Source organism: Tenrec ecaudatus, chromosome 3 (genome assembly GCF_050624435.1).
Source record: "Tenrec ecaudatus isolate mTenEca1 chromosome 3, mTenEca1.hap1, whole genome shotgun sequence".
NCBI lineage: Eukaryota > Metazoa > Chordata > Mammalia > Afrosoricida > Tenrecidae > Tenrec > Tenrec ecaudatus.
The window spans coordinates 75,144,847-75,156,468 of NC_134532.1; the positions used below are offsets into that span (position 1 = coordinate 75,144,847).

Genomic DNA, 11,622 nt, shown 5'->3' on the forward strand with positions numbered 1-11,622 from the left:
GCCCTGGGTGAATGGATGGGGAGACCGGAGCCCAGAGGCGGACCGCTGCCACGTGTAGCGAGGGAAACTGCAGGAACGGGAAAATTCTCTCTGATTGGAGCACAAGTGGGCAGCTGCTGCAGGGGGTCCTGCCACAGCTGTGTGTGTCTGGCAAGGACAGCCGAGCACCTCCCTGGCTTGGAGACCTAGACTGGAGGTGGGGTGTGTCATTCACTGCCTGCAGCAGTGGTGATGGTGTGCTGGGGCAGCTCAGCCTGATGATCCAAGATGTTCCAAGGATCAGATCCAAGGTCTCAGGGACTCCAGCTCAAGAGAGGTGTGTGTGTGTGTGTGTGTGTGTGTGTGTGTGTGTGTGTGTGTGTGTGTGTGGTGGAGGGGGCGTTGTCCCAGGGGGTTCTCTCACTCACCAGAATCTTTCCCCTGGACACTAGACCCACCTTGCATGAAAGAGTCCTCAGGATGTGCTTGCTCACCTGGGTGCCATCTTGACCTGAATCCCTGAATTATGCATTCTTATTGGTTTCCACATATGTAAAAATCAATCAAATGAAGAAAAAAAAACTTTCCTGTCTAGTCATTCCCAACTCATGGCCATCTCATGTGTTACAGAGCAGAAATGCTCCATACCACTGGGGAAGAGCGGCCTCCTCAGAGTACAGTTGACTTACAGAGTAGAGTTTAGCTAAGTAGATCGAGTAAAGTTTGGGGCCTTCATAGGATGATATGGCATGACTCAAAATGAGAAGAACCAGCTGGACCCGCCCATTAATAATCAGATCATGGAATGTACGGAGTATGAGTCTAGAAAAATTGGAAGTCATAAAAGATGAAATAGGATGTCTCACTTTGAGGCATTAGTGAGCTGAAATAGACTGGTTTGGGTCACTTGGAATCAGAAAAATGTATAGTCTACTATGCTGGGAAAGAGAAACTGAAGAGGAGTGGAGTTTTCATTGTTTTAAAGTATCTCAAGATTTATCCAGAAAAAAATGTTATTTGTGATAGAATAGTATTGATACACCTATAAAGAAAAATAGTGAGTATAATTATCATCCAGATTAACAGCAAACACTAATGTCAAAATGGAGGAAAATGAAGATTTTTTTAACCGGTTTCTGCTGTCTGAGATTGATCAAACATGCAATTAAGATGCACTGATAATTACTGGTGATTGGAGTGCAAAGTAAGAAACAGGAAGGATCAGTATTTGGAAAATAGAGCTTTGGTGAGAGAAAGGAAGCTAGGGATCAGATGATATAATTGCGCAAGACCAGTGACTTTTTCATTGCAAATACTTTTTGCAACACCTTAGGTGGCAATTATGCACTTGACCTTGCCAGATGGAAGACATAAGAATCAAATTGACTCTACTTGTAGGAAGAGACGATGGAGACGCTCAATATCATCAGTCATGGCAATGCCAGGGACCAACTGTGGAAGAAACCATCAGGTGCTCATATTCAGGTTCAAGTTGAAGCTGAAGAAAATTAAAACAAGTCCATGGCAGCCAAAATGCAACCCTGTATCTCCTACCTAAGCTGAAGGAACCTCTCAAGAATAGATCCGACACAGTAAGCACGAATGACAGAGAACTGATGAGTTGTCAGATGACATCATGAGCATCCAAAATGACACTGGCTGCAACAATGGGCTCAGGCAGAGGACCATTTTACAGCTGCTGCAGGACCGGGTGAGGTTTCCTGTTTGTTGTGCATCGGTTCACTATGGGTCCCAACCAACAACCCATGTCACTGAACAACAACAAACTCGAGGGAAACATGAAGAACCCTTATCAATGTCATTGAGAAAAATGCCCAAATAAATGGGTCCTGAAATCAGTATATGACTGACCTTTCCATCTTGAAGTATTGATTGTAATCTTTGTTTTAAAAAAGCAATAATAAAAATTGGTATTGTGGGCTCTGAGAAAACAAAACTAAAACAAACTACAAAGAATTCCAATACCCTTCAACCAGATTCCTCAAATATCAACATTTTACTGAGCTTCCTTTACATTCTCCCTCTTAAATGGATTAGTCCTGCATGTGCATGTATTCAAAATGGTTTCTTGGCAACCAGTTCCTTTAGGTGAAGTGGGATCTTCTCTATTGTGTTTGCTTTCTGGATCTTAGGGTGCAAAGAAGACCCCAACCTCAAATACAATTTAAGGAGCACAGTAAGTCTTAAAAGGGACATAGACAACACAAAGACACAGACATCCTTCAGATGTGGGAGGCCACGTGTGTGAGGGCGCAATGGCGTCTGAGGATCCACAAACAGATGCTAGTTACATAAGGCATGGAACAAAGGGAACTATCACAAATCCATGCCCAGTGGCAGATGAATCATTTACAAGTGAGACTATAGAAGCAGGATCAGGGTCATGATCAGGACATGCACGTTATGTGAGATAGACGGGCCTACAAGATGAGCCCAGGCTTCTCCAACCAAGGCAGTCGGGACCAAAAAAGAACAGAAAAGATTTCAACAAAAGAATCGAAAAGGAGCCCACAAACTGGAGAGAATATTTTGGCAATGACACTTCAAACAAGAAACTCATCTCTAAAATATGTAGAACATGTCTCCACCTCAGCGAGGAAAAGATAATAACCTGATTTTAAAATGGGCAGAGAGATACTTTGCCAAAAATGATATCCAGATGGCCAACCAAAACAGGCTATTGGAGAGAGCTAAATCAGGACAAGAGTGAGAGATCACCTCCCCTCAGCATCAAGTACAAAGGGAAAACAAAACCAAAAACAGATCCTAGAAAACAAGCAGGGCGGGTGAGGGGCTGAAGCTCGAGCCCCGGACACTGCTGATGGGGCTGGAAAGCAATGCACCCATGGAAGAACGTGATTTTGGGCTTCCTCAAAAAATTGGGGGTGGAAATATCATATGACTAAGCAATCCCTGCACTAATGTCTATCTTAGAGAAATGAAAGGCATGACATGAATATGTATGCCACGGTCATTACAGCAGTCACTGGCAAAGAGGTGACAGCAACCTAACTGTCTCTCACTGGGAGACCAGGTAAGCAAATCTTAGGAAATATGCACAACAGAATACCGTGTGACGTTAAAAAATAACGATGAACCAGTGAAACGCTTCATACCATGGATGAACCTGGGAGACATTACACTGAGTGAATTGAGCCCATCAAAAAGGGAAACATGTTGTACGAGCCCACTATTGTAAAAGTCAAGCAAAGCTTTTCACACTAAAGGAAACATTCCTTAATGGGTATGAGGGTTGGGAGAGGCGGGGAGGGGGGCAGAGTCAGAGGCCAGAAGGTAGACAAGTGTGGAGCGAGGTTGACAAAAAGCGATGGAGGCAGGACATGGCATTTGGAGGCCTGAAGAGTTCAAGGTCATTACTATTGTCTACACAAGCCTGCAGCAGTGGTGATCTTCTAGTAGATGCCTGCAGAGACATGCAGGGTGAGCAGGTGTGGGAAGGGGATTAGGAGTATACTCATGAATATATAAAAATTCGACACATAGTTAGATAATAGCCATATGTATTTACCTTTGCTATAAATGGATCCATGGATGTGGTGGAGTATATGCGGGTGGAGGGGTGGGGACAGAGATGTATGGAAATGTCTTAGAGATAATCAAACCCTTTGAGACCTCTGGATCGGGGTCTCAGTGGACACTAAGGTCATTTGGTATAACATACATTACAAGGTTAATGCGCTGCATTAAATGCTATGAGTTATCCCCAAATTATTTGACCTACAGCCCCCTTTTCCAATAAAAAATGCTTAATCCACATTGGTAATGAAAATTTTTATACTATAGCCCATAATCCAGGAAAAGGTGTAGGTATCTGCTTGTGTAGTCCTCCCCCCCTGCATCGTTCTACTTTGGGGGGTATGTAATTAATAAATGTTGAATTCACAGAAGTGGGGTCGGGGGAAGCTTGTGAGCAGCCGTCTAATGTGTAACCATGGACCATTCCCCACCAGAAAATGAAAAAAAGAGGATGAAAATCTAAAGACGTATGGAAGTAATTCGTCCAGTGGACCCTCAAAACATCAGTCCCCACAACCCTGAGACCAGAAGAACTAGCTGAGGCCTGGCTACTATGACCACTGCTCTGAGAAGGGTCCTGCGCAGAGAGGGAGGAAAACTGTGGAACAGAACCTACATCTATAAAAGAGACCAAGATTGCTGGTTGGCTAGAGAATGGTGGAACACCCAAGACCATGGTTTTTAGTTACTCTTCATGTCTGGAATTCAATTTGCTCCATTTAAAAGCCAAAGGGCAGCAGTTACCCAAAGACAAAGTACTGGGGATTAGAAAGATGGAGGGATGGAAGCAGGAAACACAAGCATGAAGTTGGATATGTGATGGTGTCTGGATGGGTTGCCATGGATGAGTTGAGACAAAGGAAATAAGTATAAATCGTTGAATGTAAAACTGATCTTTAAACTTTCACCTAATTCACAATAAAAAGTAAACAAGCAAACAGATATAGAACGACCATGTTCTTGTGAGTTGCCATCCAATCAGTTCTGACTTATAACAAACCTACAAGTAAACAACATCTTGCATGGGTTTGTGTCATCCTCGCAATTGTTTATATGTTTGAGTTCGCCCACTGTGTCCATCCATCTTGTCGAAAGTCGTCCTCCTTTTCCTTGCCCCACCACCTGACGAAGCAGGATGTCTTCTCCAGGGACTGATCTCTCCGACAACATGCCCAAAGTGCATGAGAACAAGTCTCTTCAACCTTGGCCCTAACGAGCACTCTGGCTGAACTTTTTCCAAGACAGAATTGTCTGTTCTTTCGGCAGTCCATGGTAATTTCAACGTTCTTCTCCAGCACCATGATCCAAAGGAAATGGTTCCGTTATATTGTATTGTTTTATGGAAGCTTGGGGCATTTATCAACAGTTTCGAGGGTGATGCAGGACTGGGCAAGTGCTTCATTCTGCTATGCAGAGGGTTACGTTGGGTCAGAACTAACTCGATGCGCCTCACAGCAGGAGCAATAACATTGCATTATAGTTGACTTGATTGTGCACACACGTGCTAAAATTAGGAGTCCAACACTTACTTTGTGCCGACACAGTTCAATCCTTAATATTTTCTCAAGCTCACCAAGCTAGCAAGCGACACTTCTGCTGAAACTCAAGAAAAACATGGCCCCCAAAGGTCCCTTAGCCAGGAATCCTTCTCAGAAAGCAAGAGCACAGTCCTTCCTGTAAAGAGGAAGGAAGTGAGAGGTTTGAGGGAGACGATTTTCACTTCCACATTCTGATAGTTGATGTAAATGAGGAACAAAGCCTACAGAGGAAGCACTCTGCTCGTCTGTAAAGCAACACGAAGAAGATGTTCTCCGGGCATGTCTAAGTCCCCACCTCCTCCAGCCATAGCCTCGGCTTAGTGTTGAACTAAACGGTGTGCTTTCTTTGCCCTGAGAGAGAAAAGGGGACTAACTTGGATCGTCTGATACTCTGTGCTAAGTACTTGACAAGTTTTCTTACATCACATGGAAAGTCCGAGCCTCCTCACAGCCGCTATTTGCAAATTCAGGACTGTGAAATATTGGCTGTGGCAACCATTCACACGAAGGAGAGAGAAACCACCCTTTAAGCATTCCTGATGGGGATGCAGAGTGGCACAGCTATTCTAGAAAAACATTAGCGCTTCCCTAAAAACTAAATATAGAACTATCATAAGACCCAGTGACTCCGCTTCCAGGTGTATGAGCCAAAAGGCTTGAAAGCAGAGACTCAAACAGAGACTTGTCCCCACTGTTCATTGCCTACTAGTCACAATAACCTGAAGGGGGGAACAACCTGAAGACCCGTCAGCAGATGAATGGATACGCAAGATGTAGGGCACATATGCAATGAAGTATTCTCCAACCAGTAAGAGAAATGAAGTCCTGATACATGCCACGAATGATATGGGACTAAAAATATGTTATGCAGATTGAAATACATCCATCATAAAAGGGAAAGTATTGTGTGACCTCACTTAAATAGGCCAACATGTGCCAGAGAGGAGAGAACGTTACTGCCTTTGGGGTACGGAGTTGAGGTGATGAAAATCACCTTGTAAAGATTGGGCTGCACAGATGGCTAAGGTAAGCAATGACTTTTTACACCTGCAAAAAGTTGAACTGGCTAAAGATATATAGACCTATTCACAACCATGACGAAGAAACACACACACACACACAGACTGCATATCTCATGTGATTTAATTCCTCAATTTGGAGTCATGATTCTAGGAGACATTTAATTGCCTTGATAATGTTTAGAGGCTCTGTTCTACCTCCTAGTTCCTTGTGCAGTGGGCAGAAGGGGGTGTGTTAAAAGTTTGTAAGAAGCCATCCAAGTCACGACTGGTTTCTTCATCTGGAGGAACAGAGGAAAAGGAAACGTGAGGGACAAGAGGAGGAAACGGAAAGGGCGACTAATCGCCGTGATGAACAACTGCTTCCTTTGCAATGACGTCAGAACTGGATGGTGCCTGGCTGCCAGGCCTGGTCACCGTCGTCAAAGATTCCATAAAAGAAACATCAACAGGGGTTCGATAAAGAACAGAATTTCAAATCTTCATGGACTCCAGACTTTCTGGATCCATGAATGCTGGATGAACTCCTGAAAGTATTGCCTTTCATACCCTTTAAATCAAATATTTAAACCTTTAACCAAAAATATCCCCCGGAGTCTTCTTAAAACCAAGTAATGGTGTTGCTTAGCTAATTAAAAAGCCTGCCTTGAGCATTATGCTCTTTTAAGAATTATCTATATGGGATCAAAATTGGCATCAATACCTGGAAGGAATGGATGAGAACCTCGGGAGCAGTGTTTTCATGGTAATGAGGGGGGACCCACACAGAAAATGAGGGTGAGGTTGGCTGTATGACTCAAAGAATATAGTCGACGTCACTGGATTGAACCTGTAGAAAATGTTGCATTCTGTGCTTATTCTTGGCAACAACAAAAAATACATTTAAAAAAATATTTAAAGGACCAAAAACCAGGTAGATGCAGTGTGAAATTGCCACAGCATAGGTAAAACACAAACAGTGAATGGAAAAGGTAAGGGGAATTTGTATATATAACAAAATCTGAAGCACCTAAAGTCTGTCTCTGTGATATAGAGTGGGTTAAGGACACAGGCTTGAAAGTCGGTCTGGGTTCAGCTACATATTTATTGATTCAATAAACATATTGGGAGGATATATTATAGTCTAGCTTCTGTGTTTAAGAAAGATAAATAAACAAAGAAATAAATCTATAATAAGTATCTGACTCATTCTTTCATTTACTAAATACTGCAGTTATAAATTCCAGTTATCTAGGAGCTAAGGTCAGAAAGGTAACCAAGATATATCAACTCCCAAGTTACAGAAAATAAAAGAAGACGGAAAAGCATAGATCCAGGAATGGGTTTTGGGCTTGCACTAAGTCGCACTTCCAACTTAAGAACAATTAGTTCTTACATCATGACCCTGCTCAGTTCTTGTCCTCAGGAAGGGAACACAGAAGATATGGGTGCTATAGCAAAGTGTGGTGAAGAATTTAGATGGTGCCTGGCTATCCAATAAAGTAGTGTCAGGGGTCCTAAAGGCTTGTCTCCAAACAAGCAGTCATCTAAGTGAGATGTCAACCAAGTCCACATGGAAGAAGCTCGCCATCATCAGTCATGAAGGATTGGAATCCATAGAATCCGAAGTTAAAGGAGGAATCAGTATCCGAGCCTAAACTCTGAGAATCCGGTGTCCAGAAGGCAGTGGATGACAGTGGGGCCCAGGATTCATATGTGGAACTACTTAGGAGATAATCCTCCGGAGACCTCCCCTCACCTAAAAATGAAGGATGGGAGGAAAGTGGTCAGTTAACAGAATGCTTGGGAGAGGGGAGTACAGAAGATGAAAGGCGTCCATCTGTCTTGAACAGTTAAAACTTTGTCAGTAGATCCCCCCTGTGATGCACGCTGGACCTGATCTAGTTTCCAATTTTTTCTGTATTTTTGGTTTGTATTGTACTGTTTGGTTTTTGCTTGTTCGTATGAGAGCGTGTCTCAGAGGTGCTATGTCAATGAAGGTCACCCTCTTGAAGCTGTGTTATATGCTTTTCTGGTTTTTGGGTATATGGAACCTACCAGGAGTTTGTGGGGGGCAGTGATGGAGGTGGGGTAAAAGGGACAATTTCAAGGGTCCATGCAGTAAAAGAATGTTTGGAAATTGATTATGGTAGCCATTGTACAATTCCACTTGATATGATTGGAACACGGAATGATATGATATATGTATTAAATCCCAACTAAGAATAAGAAAAAGCAAGGTAACCCAGGACGGGGAGTATAGGGTCTGGCAGTGAGCGCATTATGATGGCTTTGGTTTTCACACTGAGGGAGGCAGGAACCTACTGAGGGTTTTGAGCTGGCGAGCGACATGATGTGACTCTTGCTTTATGAGGCTGCCTTGTGCAGAATGAAGGGGCCTAGAGCAGCAACCACATGGTCAGTGGGGAGACTATTGCCATCGTCTTATGGTGAAGTAATGGGGACTCAAGCAGGGCTGTAGAGGGAGAGCTGTACCAGAGTTCTGGTTCCAATCAGTGGGGAGGGGTGGGGGTAGGGTGGGGTGGGGGGGCAGAGAAGAAGAAGTAGAGCGGCCACCGAAATCATTGATTTGAGTCACACTCTCATGAAAGTATTGATGGGAGGTGAGAAAAGGAGATAAGTCAAAGAAACCAGTACGGGTTTTCCCTGAGGGACTGGAAGAAAAGAGCTTACACTAATTGAAGCGAGGACGATTGCAAGAATAAGAGGTCATGGGGAATGCGGAGATGCGACAGTCAGCTTTTGTGTAGAATTACAGCCTTTGGAACCTGATGTTTCCAGATAGGGTTGCTATTCGTGGGAATCCATTCAGTGGCTGAGGGTTTGGGTTAGCTGTGATGAGCCACTGTCCTGGCCTGTCTAGTTATCTCCCATGGTATTAAAGGTGGTGTAACTCCCATTGGGAATGTTCTAAATATGCTTCAATTATTTCTTTACCTGAACACATTGGGGATCTTTTACTGTGCCAAGGATGAATGGCAGTGGCCTTAAAGAAGCATCTGTACCCTTTTGGCTCTCTGCACGACACCATGGTGGTTGGCAAGAGCAAGCACCTTACAAAAGGTGGCAAAAGGAGCTAAGAAGAAAGTCATTGATAATTTTCTAAGAAAGTTTGGTATGATGTGAAAGCACCAGCTATGTTGGATATAAGGAATATCGGGAAAACAGTAGTCAGCAGGACTCAAGGAACCACAATTGCATCTGATGGCCCCAGGGGTCGAGTTTTGAAGTGAGCCTTGCCGATCTGCAAAATGATGAGGTTGTCTTTAGGAAATTTAAGTTAATTGCCGAGAATGTTCAGGGGAAAAGTTGCCTGACCAACTTTCATGGCATGGACCTGACACGGGACAAGATGTGCTCCATGGTCAAGAAATGGCAGACCATGACTGAAGCTCATGTTGATGTCAAGACTACCGATGGGTATCTACTTCGTCTGTTCTGTGTTGGTTTTACTAAAAAACGCAACAATCAGATTCGGAAGACCTCTTATGCTCAGCACCAGTAGGTCCACCAAATTCGAAAGAAAATTATGGAAATCATGACCTGAGAGGGGCAGACAAATGACTGAAAGAAGTGGTCAATAAAGTGATTTCGGACAGCATTGGGAAAGACATAGAAAAGGCTTGCCAGTCTATTTATCCTCTCCATGATGTGTTTGTCAGAAAAGTAAAGATGCTGAAAAAGCCCAAGTTTGAATTGAGAAAAGTCATGGAGCTTCATGGTATAGGTGGCAGTTCTCGAAAAACTGCTAGCGATGGGACAGGTGCAAAAGTGGAATGAGCTGATGGCTATGAGCCACCAGTTCAAGAATCTGTTTAAAATTCAGACTTAATGTTGATAAATAAAAACTCTTATTGTGAAAAAAAACAAGAAGAAACACCTACAAATACCCAGGGAAGTCAGAGAATTCAGCATTTTCTTTATCTTGAAGCCCCTAGAGCCTTCATGGGAGGGACAAAAAGGCAAAGCTTCCATCTGGGCCACTTACCCACAAAACTAAACCAAACTTGTCCCAAGGAAACTGAAAGGGAAGCTTCCCTTCGCCTCTTCTCCCACTCAGATCCCAAGCATCCTGGTGGGAGGAGGCAGGGCAGCACAGGGGCCTATTGTTAAATCCCTGCTCCCCATACACTAAGGGGAAGGAGTGCAGGCAGGTAGGGAAATGATGAAACAGAGAAGAGAGATCCTGTCGACCCTTCCTTACTCTTCTTCCTCCCCAGAGCATCCAGAGTGGACAGAGACTAGCCCTCGTGAGGAACAATGTGCTTCACCTTGTATCCTAAAACAAAACAAAAACAAAAAACCAACCCTGAGCTCCAATTGAGCTAATTGTAGTAAGAAATGTTACGAAGGTGATCTTAGTTATTGTTGCCTCAATTTTTTATTGGGCGGCAATGATTCTCTCATTTAGGCAGGCACTAGGTGATATCCTTTCTAGCTTGTTTAAACTTTTTGTTCTGCTCTTTTCACGTTGGAAACAGAAAGTGATGTCTTCCCAAGAGGAGTACATTAACAGTCCACTCCAAGCTGGGTCTTCCCTACATCATTTGGCCTTAAGTGGGCCTTTTTTTTTTTTTTTAAATCCCGTGGCAAAACAGATTACCCTGGTAACCTCACTGAAGACCTCATATTGTTGGGTAGGAGATACTGACTGGTCAATTTTCAATCATTTAAGTTATTTGATATTCAAATATTCCCATAGAAAAATGATTAAATTATTCAAATGAATTATCCATTTTGTTCCCAAGATCATGCCATCTCTCTTGGGGGATTGATCTATGTAACTAGGCCAAGCCTACATCATAACAGAGCAGGAGCAGGGTGACTGAGGAGGAAAAAGGAACAGTGACATTAAAACAGAAATAGGATGCCCGCTCCTGATGATGGGTCTTTGGTGGTTGATTGGACCTGGGTTGTGCTGATTCTCTGCCAGGCTGCAGATTTCTCTCCTCAGGTTGCGAAAGGCCGAGGGAGCTGGGCTAGTTCTGGAAGAGGCCTCAAGCATTCCCCTCCCGTCATCAGAGTGCTTAGCCTTCTAAATACAACAGCCTTGCAGAAAATAGTCATTCAAAAGGAAAAATATGACTCTATGTCTTTATGTCCCATTGAAAACAAATAAATGATCATTTAACTCACTGTCTTCTATGAGTCTTTAATAATTGTAGAAATGCCAGAGGGGACGCATTCCACTTTTTCTGACTTCACAACCCCCCCACCCCCAAAATAAGCCAAACTCACTGTCACCAAGTCAATTCCAACACATAGTGGCCCTATAGGACAGAGCAGATCTGCCCCTGTGAGTTTCTGAGACTGTCACTCTCCATGGGAGGAGAAAGCATTCTTTTTCTCCCACAGGTGGCTAGTGATTTCTAACTGCTGACCTTGTGGCTAACAGCCCAACATGTTATCCCCTATGCCACCAAGGTCCCTCAAAAAGTAGGGAAGAGAAGTACCAATATGACCAGCAGTCTTCTGCTTGGTGTACTCCAACGAAACAAGAACCATGAATGAACAGGCGCAGTCATCTT

The 11,622-nt window shown here is 43.5% G+C and overlaps 1 pseudogene; it reads left to right on the forward strand.

Moving 5' to 3' along the window:
• The first annotated feature begins 728 nt into the window (after positions 1–728).
• LOC142442286 (small ribosomal subunit protein eS1 pseudogene) lies at positions 729–9,914 on the forward strand (annotated as a pseudogene).
• The last annotated feature ends 1,708 nt before the right edge of the window (positions 9,915–11,622 follow it).